The sequence below is a fragment of the Heliangelus exortis genome, chromosome 2 (genome assembly GCF_036169615.1).
Source record: "Heliangelus exortis chromosome 2, bHelExo1.hap1, whole genome shotgun sequence".
Lineage (NCBI taxonomy): Eukaryota > Metazoa > Chordata > Aves > Apodiformes > Trochilidae > Heliangelus > Heliangelus exortis.
Window position 1 is genome coordinate 122,995,182 of NC_092423.1, and position 11,009 is coordinate 123,006,190.

Consider the following 11,009-nt stretch of genomic DNA (forward strand, 5'->3'; position numbering starts at 1 on the left):
CTGAGTTCTTACAGATCCCTGCTAAACAAAACTGATTGTCTCTTAACCCTGTCAAATATCCAGAAGAGGTTTGACCTTCCTGTGTTCTTCTCCACCTGTGCTCTTCTAGGGTGAGTCTTTACTTTGTGTGATAATGCCCATCCTCAAAGGAATATGAAGTTTCTCTCTGCTTTTGTCCCTTTGCCATCAAAAATTGTTCATCCTGGAGGAGACTGAGGGGAGACCTCATGGCAGATTCCTGCTTCCTCAATAGGGAAGGAGGAGGAGCAGACTATCTGGTGACCAACCATAGGACCCAAGGGAATGGTAGGAAGATGTGCTGGGGGAAGTTTAGGTTAGATATTAGGAAAAAGCTTTCCAGCCAGAGGGCTGTTGAGCAGTGGAACAGGTTTCCCAGGGAAGTAGTTATGGCACCAAGGCTGCCTGAGTTCAAGAAGTATTTGGATGATGCTCTCAGGCACATGGTGTGCTCCTTGGGGTGCCCTACACAGGCACAGGAGCTGGACTTGATGATCCTGATGGGTCCCTTCCAACTCGGCAAATTCTATGGTTCTATTAATTAGTAACACATTTTTTAACTACACAATTTCAAAATAATTTTAGTTGCTGAGCTTTTCATTCTTTTTGTTTATGCGTTTTCTGAACAGAAAAATTATCAGGATATTGCATTTGAAATGTCTTTTTAATCCTGGTTAAAGGATGATTCTGGATTACTTGTAAAGTTGATGTGTTATTGTCCAACAGGCAGCTTTTTATATGAAGGAAAAAAGGACACTCTGCATGGTAAATTGCTACATATATAAAGACATATGTTCAAATTCAAGCCAAAAATTAAATAGGCTGCTTTGTATTAACAAACTTTATTAAGATTTAAGTTCTATGCTAGTAGCCTGCTGTCAGTCACAAGGAAATAGTTCTTAGGGATGTGAGAAGCACAGTCTCATTAATCTAAGTTTCTTGTTTTAAGTTTACTGATGATTGAGCTACTTGGTGAATAATGGGAGACTTGGTTTCTGTAGATCTATAGCAACAGAAAACTGACCCCTTAAACTTTAAATACATTTTGAAGTCTCAGTTAGGAAACCAAACACTGACAAAATGCAACTCAGTTTTAATGCTTGCTGAAATTGAGGATGAGATGCCACCTGAAAGCAGGCATATTTAATAAAATAACAAATCGTTATATTTGAGTATATATCTGAGTCACACAGAATCCATTTAGTAATCCTTTTGGCTGTAATTCTGCTTTCAAGATATGCAGTCTATACAAGTACACTGAGTATTAGTGTACACTGATTGCATCACTGTGTGAGGCTGACTGTGTGCTTGTGGGTACTTGTGGTATTTCTAAATATGAGGCAGTACCAACATAGTCCCGTGCTTAGCTTGGAAAAGCTGGCTTCTAGCATCTGCTCTTGGTCAAATTAGTAGTTTTACAATACTTGGCACTTACCTGATACTTAGAATATTTAAAGTTCTCTCCAATACGGCTCTAGGCTTCCAATTTGAAAAGAAATTGGGTTGTTTTTTTTTTTTCTGCTTTGGAAAATGTGGACCTCCTGGTTTTGTGTACTTTCCATGTGATTATCCTGCAAGGGGAAAAAACCCACAGGGAAGGTATTCTTTGCAAGCTATCATCTGACTGCTGACCTCCAGCAATGTTTTGGCCAAGTATTGATCCTGGGAAACCTCAGGTGTCTTCAGCTTATTGACTTCAGGCACTTAAGGAAAAAAAAATTGTGAAGGTTGAAGAAAAGAAACTGGTCATTGGTGTGAGCTTCTCTAAAAGCTTGTGTGTAGCAGCTGGTGGTGATTGTGGTGGACAGTACAAACCAGTTCACAGGCTAGGACATGTGTGGTTGGTGAAGCTATCCTCTGAGATACTCCAGTCATGCACACAATCTAAAATACAGTGTGGACCCCCCAGACTGGAGTGTTTGTGGCCATATTTGTTTGGGAGATCTCAGATCACCAGTTGTCCACAAAAGCAAAGGGTTTCTGGGGGCTTATTCATCTGAGGTGGTGACTCTTCCCTGTATGAATTGAGATGACACCAGGACAAATGGCTCTTCCTTTTCTGAACACAGGTCTCTCTTCATACCAAGATGGTAATTGGTTAGTATGTAAACAGACAAGAGTCAATAGGCTCAACATGGTATTGTAAATGAACTCTCTAGAAACTGTAACTTAATTTACAAGGTGACTGTGGCAGCAGATGCTGTACTGTAACATACTTCCTTTTGTGTTTCTTACTTATTTTGAGAGTGTTTCCTTCTCTTAACAGGGTTGGACATGTTTAATCTGGAAAGCTTTTAAAAGGAGGAAAATATGTTAATAAAAAATGAAGAGAGTTATATATACATGTGCTGTAAATACATACTTTAGTGTCATATCTGTGTTATATATAGTTGTCTTGTTTTTTCCTGTCAGGCAAAACTCTACTTCCTTACACTATCATTAAGATACAGTGCTCCTTAGAGGATGTGAGGATATTTTGAAACATTTTTAAACGCATTAATCTTTCAGCATCAAGTTAGAATTCAATAATTCTTCAGAGGTGATTTTGTTTAAAAAACCAACTAGCCAATCCACCAAAAAGCCCCAGTGTATGCTGTGGTGTTTGGGCTGTATTGCTTCACACTTAAGAGTTGTATTTTGCAATAGTTTCTTTTATTTTAATGTGTCAAAGATACCTACCTTCCCCCCTGCCTTCAACATGTCTTGTTTCAGAACTGTGTGTATTTCACTTTTCAGGCCTTAGTTGAAAGGAAGAATGGTCAGGTCTTTTAAACATGAAAAAGAAATCTGCTACAGGCAAAGATGAATTGAAACAAATAAAAGAATCTATTTCTTCATGCATCTTGTTAGAATCTCCATAAAATAAGTGGGGTGTGTGTGTGTGTATGGTATCTCACATTTTATGTGCATACACACATCTCTGTTTAAGGATGTTTATAAAAGTGTTGGAGCAATGATTTAAGAGGACCATTCATTAACTAATAGCTAATAGGGCTTGGTTGGGCAGCTTTGTAAAGCTTAAAGGCTTCATCACAAAACATGAAGGATCTGTTCTGATATGTACATGTACCTGCTCTGGATACAGCTGTGGAGGGGGGAAGAGCAGGACCAGCATGTGTCCGATGGGGGGAAGGGAATATTTCCAATGAGAAAAATCTCAGGTTTTCATGATGCGGAGCCTAAATTATTTTAATGTCATTTTTTAGTAAACGTAAGATGGAAGCTTTTGTCTCAAAAATTACTTAACAGCATGGACTAGCTTAAACATGTTAAGAAATGGCAACTATTACAAGTCTAATCTTTCAAAGCTGTCATATTCTCTTGCATCTGTCCCCATTGCAGAGACCTTTGGGTATAGACCCACCACTGTACTTCTGTTCAATCAGGTGTATATAGAATGGAAAACATGCCCAGTGCATAGGACTTTGATCATGGTTTTAATGGTTTATTGTTTTCTAATCAACATGTAATTAACCAGCCATCACAACTACATGCTCAGGATTAGTATCTGCAGTGCAACAGATAAAGCTAGACAATATATTTATGAAATAATTGCCTAGAAATTTCTAAACATCCTTGTATAACTGAGATGGCTGCGTCTCTCAGGGACTGCAAGCAGCTCTGCTGCCTTGCTTCCTGTTTCTCCTGCATACCATGCATCCTCATGTTTTTCATTCTATGTCTGCTTAGCTGACTTACTTTTCCTTCCCTCTGACTGAAACTCTCCCAGTAATTCCCAGCTGATGTCCCTCTGAGACAAGTTACAAGTCACTGGTGTTACTTGAGTCATTTTTAAGGGGCTGTGTAGGTACCCACTCAGTTGGCTTTATCAAATAGCAGGCAACTGATTGTCCTAGGATCTGTGGTTTGTAAGTGAGCTACATTTAATAAAATAGGTGGGGAGCTAATCTGTCTGAGCTAGTGGTCTTACCCCATGTAAGTACCAGGTCTTGGTAACTCTCGTTGGTCTGATACCAGTTTTTCAATGAGGTACTGCCTTGGTGTTTTGTGAGTTCAAGCAGGATTTGCATGTCCCTCCCTCCCTCCATACCGAGTTTAGCACCCTTTCCACAAAAAATACAAGATGTAATTTAGGAGGAATGTAATTAGTATGTAACTCTTCAGATGTATTAGATGCAATTTTTCTGGTTGGATTCAGCTTACCAAAAGGACCTTGGTGCAGCTGCTGAACTGCCTGGGGTCAGCTAGGGCTACCTAGGTACAGGCATGTATAGGAGTACTGTATTATGCCATACCTACCTATTGTGTATTCCTTCTGCATGCTTAGGGGTTTGTGCTTAGCAGCAGAGATGAGCTCCATCAGTGGCAAGGCTTGGTCTCTGCAGACCTCCAGGAGGAGCTCTAGATTAAGCGTGCAGGGAGCCAACAGGCTTGGAAGGCTGCGATTTTCACCTAGGACCTGATTTTGCTGTTAACTGCTCATGCTGGAGGGCAAAGGGCCTGCTTGGAAGTGCTGCTCAAAAAGCAGAGGGGAAACCCTCCTCACCTCCTTCCTCCCTCTATTAATCCCCACTGTTTCAAAGGTAAAGTGCTCCTTTATATACTACTCCACCTTCTTGTCTGCTTTTCTGGTTTCTCTCTTATCTTTCCCCATCCAAAGCTGCCTTGGTATCCGGCTTGGTTCCTTTCTCTGGATTTGCAAACATGCAGGACAGCAGTGTCTTGGTAGCAGACACTCATGCAGAAGTTTACCAGCTCCTTCCTTACATACTTACCAACTGGAGCTAGGACAAAGAGTAAAGTTAGAAGCACCCATTTTCACGGAGAAGTTCAGCCCAGCATGTTGAAGGGACTCATACTCTTTAATACTGGTTCAGCGAACTGTGCTTCGCGGTGACCAGCTGCAAGCTGGATGTTATCATTGCAGCACACTGAGGATGCTGAAGTGCAACGAGGGATTTCTCAGTCAAGTCTGTGTCTCTGAGCTCTTGCTAGGGTTCAGAGCATGTCTCTAGTTGTGAGGTAACCTCAGTAATACATTGGGTTAGGTGGGAACATGGGGAACTTGCCTATAGGCAGGCTCTGCAACTGTTGGTTTTGAGGCTATTGAGGATGTTCAAGTATAGAATTAATCACTGTTTGAGGCTATTGAGGATGTTCAAGTATAGAATTAATCACTGTTTTATTGAGGTTTTGGATAGTTAAAGGTAATTTTACCAAGAAGGAGTGGTCTTACTCATCAAAGGAAATTCAGTCTGAACTGAGACATTCAGCAGATTGGTCCCATTTTCAGGACTGGCTACACAGTAGAGCCGAATTGGGTTTGGGCCAGTTGCCCACTGAGGAACAAATTCTTCAGCCCTGTTGGTTGTTCTGGTGCTGTGTCTGTGTGTAACTAGAGCCACATAATGAACTTTCCAGAAAAAGCTTTACCATGCCTGAAGAAGTATTGATACACTGGAGCTTATATATCATCCAGGTACTGTAAGAATACATGAAGTAAGGAACTACAAAATCTTTGCTTTGAAGGAAGATAGTAGACTGGAAAGAGAAAATCATAACAGAAGAATATCAAGAACGAGAAGAATACATCATATAGATAATGCTTTGATTCTTTCACCATACTTTGCAAGTTGGATGCTTTGCAAATGTATTTTTTACTCTGCAAGTGCAAGGGCTTAGAAAGAAAAAACCCTTCAGATCTTCTGCAGCAAGAGGCTGTTAGTCTGTCTTGGCTAAGCTAGAATGGTGGCAGTGGCAAATACCAAATCTGCTCACAAGAACGGGTAAAAAAAACACAAAAAAACCCACCAAAAACGGTTTCCTTTGTCTCAAGTAATTTCTGTTAAAACAAAACCCTGTACAGTGGAAACTGCTCATGGATGCACAAGTAAAATGGATTACGTGACGAGTGACCTTCCTGTGGCTGTAACACAAAGTTTCAGAACTTAATAGCTCAACCTGGATAGCAGAGACCACCTCACACTTTTCAGGCTAAAACCTTCAGGTCCCAATGCTTTGCCAGCTTTGTCAGCAAAATGTGGCTAATCAATTTAGTTTCCTGAGCTTGGGAAAAATTCCTCCTGCATGAACCAAGATATTCGGGAGGAGGTTTGTAATAGCATTACCCTGACAACAGATCTTATCTGTATGGCATATCAGACACTTGTGGTTGAACACAAAGGGGATTTTTTCACAAAGAAGACAATAGGACAGAAAAAATGATGGGGGATAATGATAAGTAGTTGAGACATTAATTTATGTAGCCCAAGACTGTCCAGAGCACATATTGTGTCTGAATAAAATGACATTTGAGCAAACAGCTGCTTCACCAGAGGAGAACAGAGCAGCCCCTTTGTTGAGAGATCTTGTGCTCTGACCTTTTGGATGATCATGAGTCTCGTGTAATTCACATCCTTTAAGAAGAGAAAGATGTTGGTCTTTCTGTGATTTTCCAGATTCAGAACTGAAACACGTATCACACAGAAGATGCCATTAGCTGACTGCAGCATGCCAACAGCAAAGATAGATAAAAGCAATCACTTGCACATATTCTGCTTCTCAGGTTAACTCACAGCAAGGCTGAGCTTACTTTTTCATTTTTTAATACTCCTTCGTAACACATTACTTCGAACATTAATTTAACAACACTTTCAACTCAATTTTTAATTGTAAATTAAAGCAGGGATAATTGATTCAGATCTGAATGATGTGACATGAAAAAGCAGTGATCTCCACAAGAAACTCTTGTACATGTAAACAGAAATAACACCCCTACAGACACACCAACATCTTACTGAATGGTTTGCTTTATTGTTTTTCAAAAGACTAAATAGAGCAAGAGTTTTCTCATCTGTCTCTTCCCATGCAAGTTGTTATCCTTTCGCCCAATTCTAAGCTAAAAGGAATTGCATGATGATTTTGTTAGGTTTGCATTATCCCCCAAGCTATGCTGTAGGATTTTTAAGTTAACACTGCACATCAACACACATACAACAATGAACTTCTTAGGGCCAGGCTTTCTTGAAATGTGTAAAGAAGCTGCCATAGTAGGGTAGATCTCTGGCTTATCCATGTAACAGACTTACTTATACTACAGAATGAAAGGGGAGACCACTTCACATCACAAGCTCTCCACCCCATGAACACTGTTACCAGAAACACTGAGAACACGGAGGACAGAGCCACAGGAAACTGGGGAGGAGAGATTCTGTCTGCCACATGCTGCAACTGCTTCCTAAACTATGTTTAGCTCTTTATGTATTTATTTATTTATTTTTCAAATGAAAAGTGGTAACAAGATCTTGAAAGGTCAGTGTGTAACCTTCTCCCATTAGGAACTTGGCATAAGAGCCATGTTTGATAAATGCACATTAGCTGCCGAGCAAACCTATGAGCAAGGTTTCATAGTCGTTTCCATAAAGCAGCTGTGGCAGCTGTGGTTTCTTCCAGATGAAAAGCATTAATCCACATAAATGCAAACTTCCTAGTGTTTTCAGTTTGCAGAAGAAAGTTAGAAAATCTAAAAGAAGCTAAAAATTATTGAGCAAGGATATTCTGACCTACCTGAAACCCAGTTGAGATATCCCAAGACATAGTTCCTATATTATACAGAGAGGAGTCTCACTGGATCAGCAAACCATCTAATTTTAACCTGCTGACAAGTCTGTGGGATCAGCAGTAACCCTAGGACTATACCAACTGACTTACTGTGCAATTAGGGTGAATCACATAATTGCTTTCTTCCTTGTTTTCTCTACTTGCAAAGCAGAGGGAAATGCAATACTTACCTTTCAGATACAAACTGAGGACAAACTCCTTATTTGGAGAGCACCTTGATGATCCTTGAGTCACAGAAGCACTGAGTATGAAGCATCAGACATTTAAGAATTCCATTAGAAGCTTAAAAGGGGCAAAAGGGGCAAAGGTCTCCATGAAATTTGTGTTGAAAAACCACAAAAACCTAAGTTAAAGGACTTCTCCTTAAGGTTTAGCACATGGTTGTACAGAACCTGATAACTTCCCTTAAGACAGATGAGACTCAGGTAGTGCTGGGAGCTGATCCCAGAAGCTCATTTATTAGGCCAGCACTTTAATCAGATGAGCCACAACACCACTGGCAGGGAAGACCCACACTGATGGCTTCTGCATTTTGGGGGGGTGATCTCTGATGATGCACATTCCTATCTTCTGAAGGTGAAAGGTTCAGCTCTGGCTAGGAGTGACAGCATTTTTGAGAACTAGACTAAAATTACTGACGTTTACCATTCTCTCTTCCAAATCTTCTTTCTCCAGAACCATGCTGTCCTGCTTCTGATTTGCAGTCTTTACAAGAAATACCAGAATGCCACAGGCTGGACTGGTCCCCTGTGACATCCTTGATGAGACAGAAAAGGCAGAAGTCACACAAACAGGGACAGGAAGAGGGTAAGAATCCAGATTACGCATGAGACAAATATGTTCCAGGCTACTTTTTTACTTGTTGGGTGAAGGTTGAAGGTGTAAAAAGAGAAAGGGGATCTTTGCCAGTTGATTTAGAACTTCATTAGCTTTCCTGAATTTTAATTTTAGAGTCAGGTGCAGTTCTGTTGCAGAAAGAATTAATGCTAAAAATTTTCAGTAAATTTTCAACATGTTGTAAAAATGGCCTACACATTGGGCTTTCTGATTTACCCAGTTACATGGATTTACACTTGAGGACTCAGTAACTCTGGCCATTTGCATAGCTTCTTCAGCCTTCCTGTCTCATCTAAATGATCGTGAAAAATGCCTGTCTTTCAGAAACAACCTGCATGTCCGCATCCTCTGCTCTGGGCATCCTAAATGTAACTCAGACTGACACTTGTTAAACAGGATCCTTCAGTGCTAATATCAGCTTATTTTGATGATGCTGGATGCAACTGCAGTTTGGAGCTTCAAAATGTGCCCACCAGAAGAATAAAAATGCTTTGTATATAACATGGGGTTATGCTTAGACACATCTTGTACCAGCCTTCTCCTGACTCTGAAACAACCATTAGAATAAATCTGAATTCATCAGCCCAAGCAGAAATTTAAAAACATTTCCTATTCCAGTATAATAGGAACTATCCAATTGGAGAATAATCAATAAAGCAACAGCAGGATAAGTATGTCTAGCAGTCACTATTACTCTCAAGTGGGGATGACATAAGTTTGTAATTTATATCTATTTATATCTATATCTATTACATGGTAAGACTATGCTAAACTTGTTTAGAATAGAAAACTGCATTTTTCCACTGCTCCAAATCTGTACAGCTGTTTCAGGTAAGGCAAACTTCAGAACTGAAAACTCTATCTCAGATTATTTTCCTTGTAACATGCAACCTGAGAAAGATCAAATACAAAAGGCTGCCCTTTGAAGCAAGCAAAGCACAAGCGATTGCAAAGAAACACCAGGACTATGGAAAAAAGAAACCCTAGAAGGTTCCTGAATGGGTTAAGATGACACACAGAACCTAAACTCCTCACAACACAGGAACTACCACATGGTGGTAAAATGATTCTGGTTTGCAACAGATTTTTGCTTTCAAAGGGAAAAAACCCTCAAGTGTAAACTAAGGACAAGACAATCCCCTCTTACCTCCTCTGCTTTTGCCACTTTCTGATATTTTCTTTCAGTTGAGAAGATAAAATCCTATGCATTAGAAGTGTGATGAAGATTAAAAAATCAAAATGTAGAACAAAAAAGCTCCACTATCAGTACATTGACTGTTCACCCAGAATATGAACTGATTAAAAGGCACATCCTTTGGAGACAGATGCATTTCCAGCACTCCAAGTTCAAAGAAACATGGATGTGAGGATGTTTGGTTATCCTAGCATCCCTTAAGCCAAGCCCTGTATTTTAAAGAGAAAGTACATGTCGAGTTTTGAATGTTGGACCTGTCTGGAAATCTCAAGGTACTGATCTCTGAGACAAAGATTTAATTGAAATAGGGTAGCAAGAAAGACCTCTAGACTTGGTATTCCATAAAGGCAGCATTTCCCACAGGAATTTTGCCTTCCTTGGTAATTCATAACATTGAGACTATTTATTTAGCTCATATTTCTTCAGAAAAACTGATTCTGAAGCTGCTGCCACCATAATATCTCGTTCTCCCAAGTGTGTATTAAGAGTCTGCTAATTATGTAGCCATGCTACAGCATGCAAAAATAAAAAACCAAACCAAACCAAACAAACAAAAACAACTCCACAAACAAAACCACATAAAGCTTCCTATAGGAAGATGCAAATTTTTCCCTGGGTAATTGCTACTGCTTCATAGCTACGTTTCAGTTAATAAAGAGAAACCAAAGAGAGAAAAATCACACTACTCAGTAGTTGAATGAGATGCACAGAGTAAAACCAGCATGGGACAGACATACCACCTAAAAGAGGAGCTACCCATGTCCCTTTTCTCTACAACTGTGACCCTTGCCCAAAGCTACAGAGTGATGTTTAGCAGAAAGAGGCAAGAACAGCCACTCACTACAAGACACTGTATAGACTGCTCCTACAGCTGCTAGGTGCTGTTTCATGAATTAGTGAATTTGCTCCCTTCCTTGAGCTGACTCAATGGGACTGTTACAGTCATGCTGATTAATGTTTGTCACAGTGGGAAAGGTATGAAGTGGGAGTTTTGTAGGGACCCATTCTTGATTCAAGAGCAGTCAGCATTTTAATTGATTTAGGAGGCTGCAAATCTAAAGCCAAGAAGTGGCGTGGGCAGAGTGCGTTGGAGGATAAAAAAATTCCTGCAGGACTATTAAATGTAAGATGTAGTACAAAAAAAAGCAAAACCCCAGTAAGATTAAGTTGGGTACAATATACTGATACCTAAAACCAAGGGGGAAAAAACCCATCACGTTGTACATTAGTGGCTGAAATGTTAAGACAACTGCCTTTGGGATGGTTTACCTAAACCAGAAAGGAACAAAGCATTACTAGTGGCAATTCTTGTACTTAGCCCACTCTGCCACAAATCCAGTTTGAATACTCCTGTGCTCACTGTAAAGAGCAAAGAATT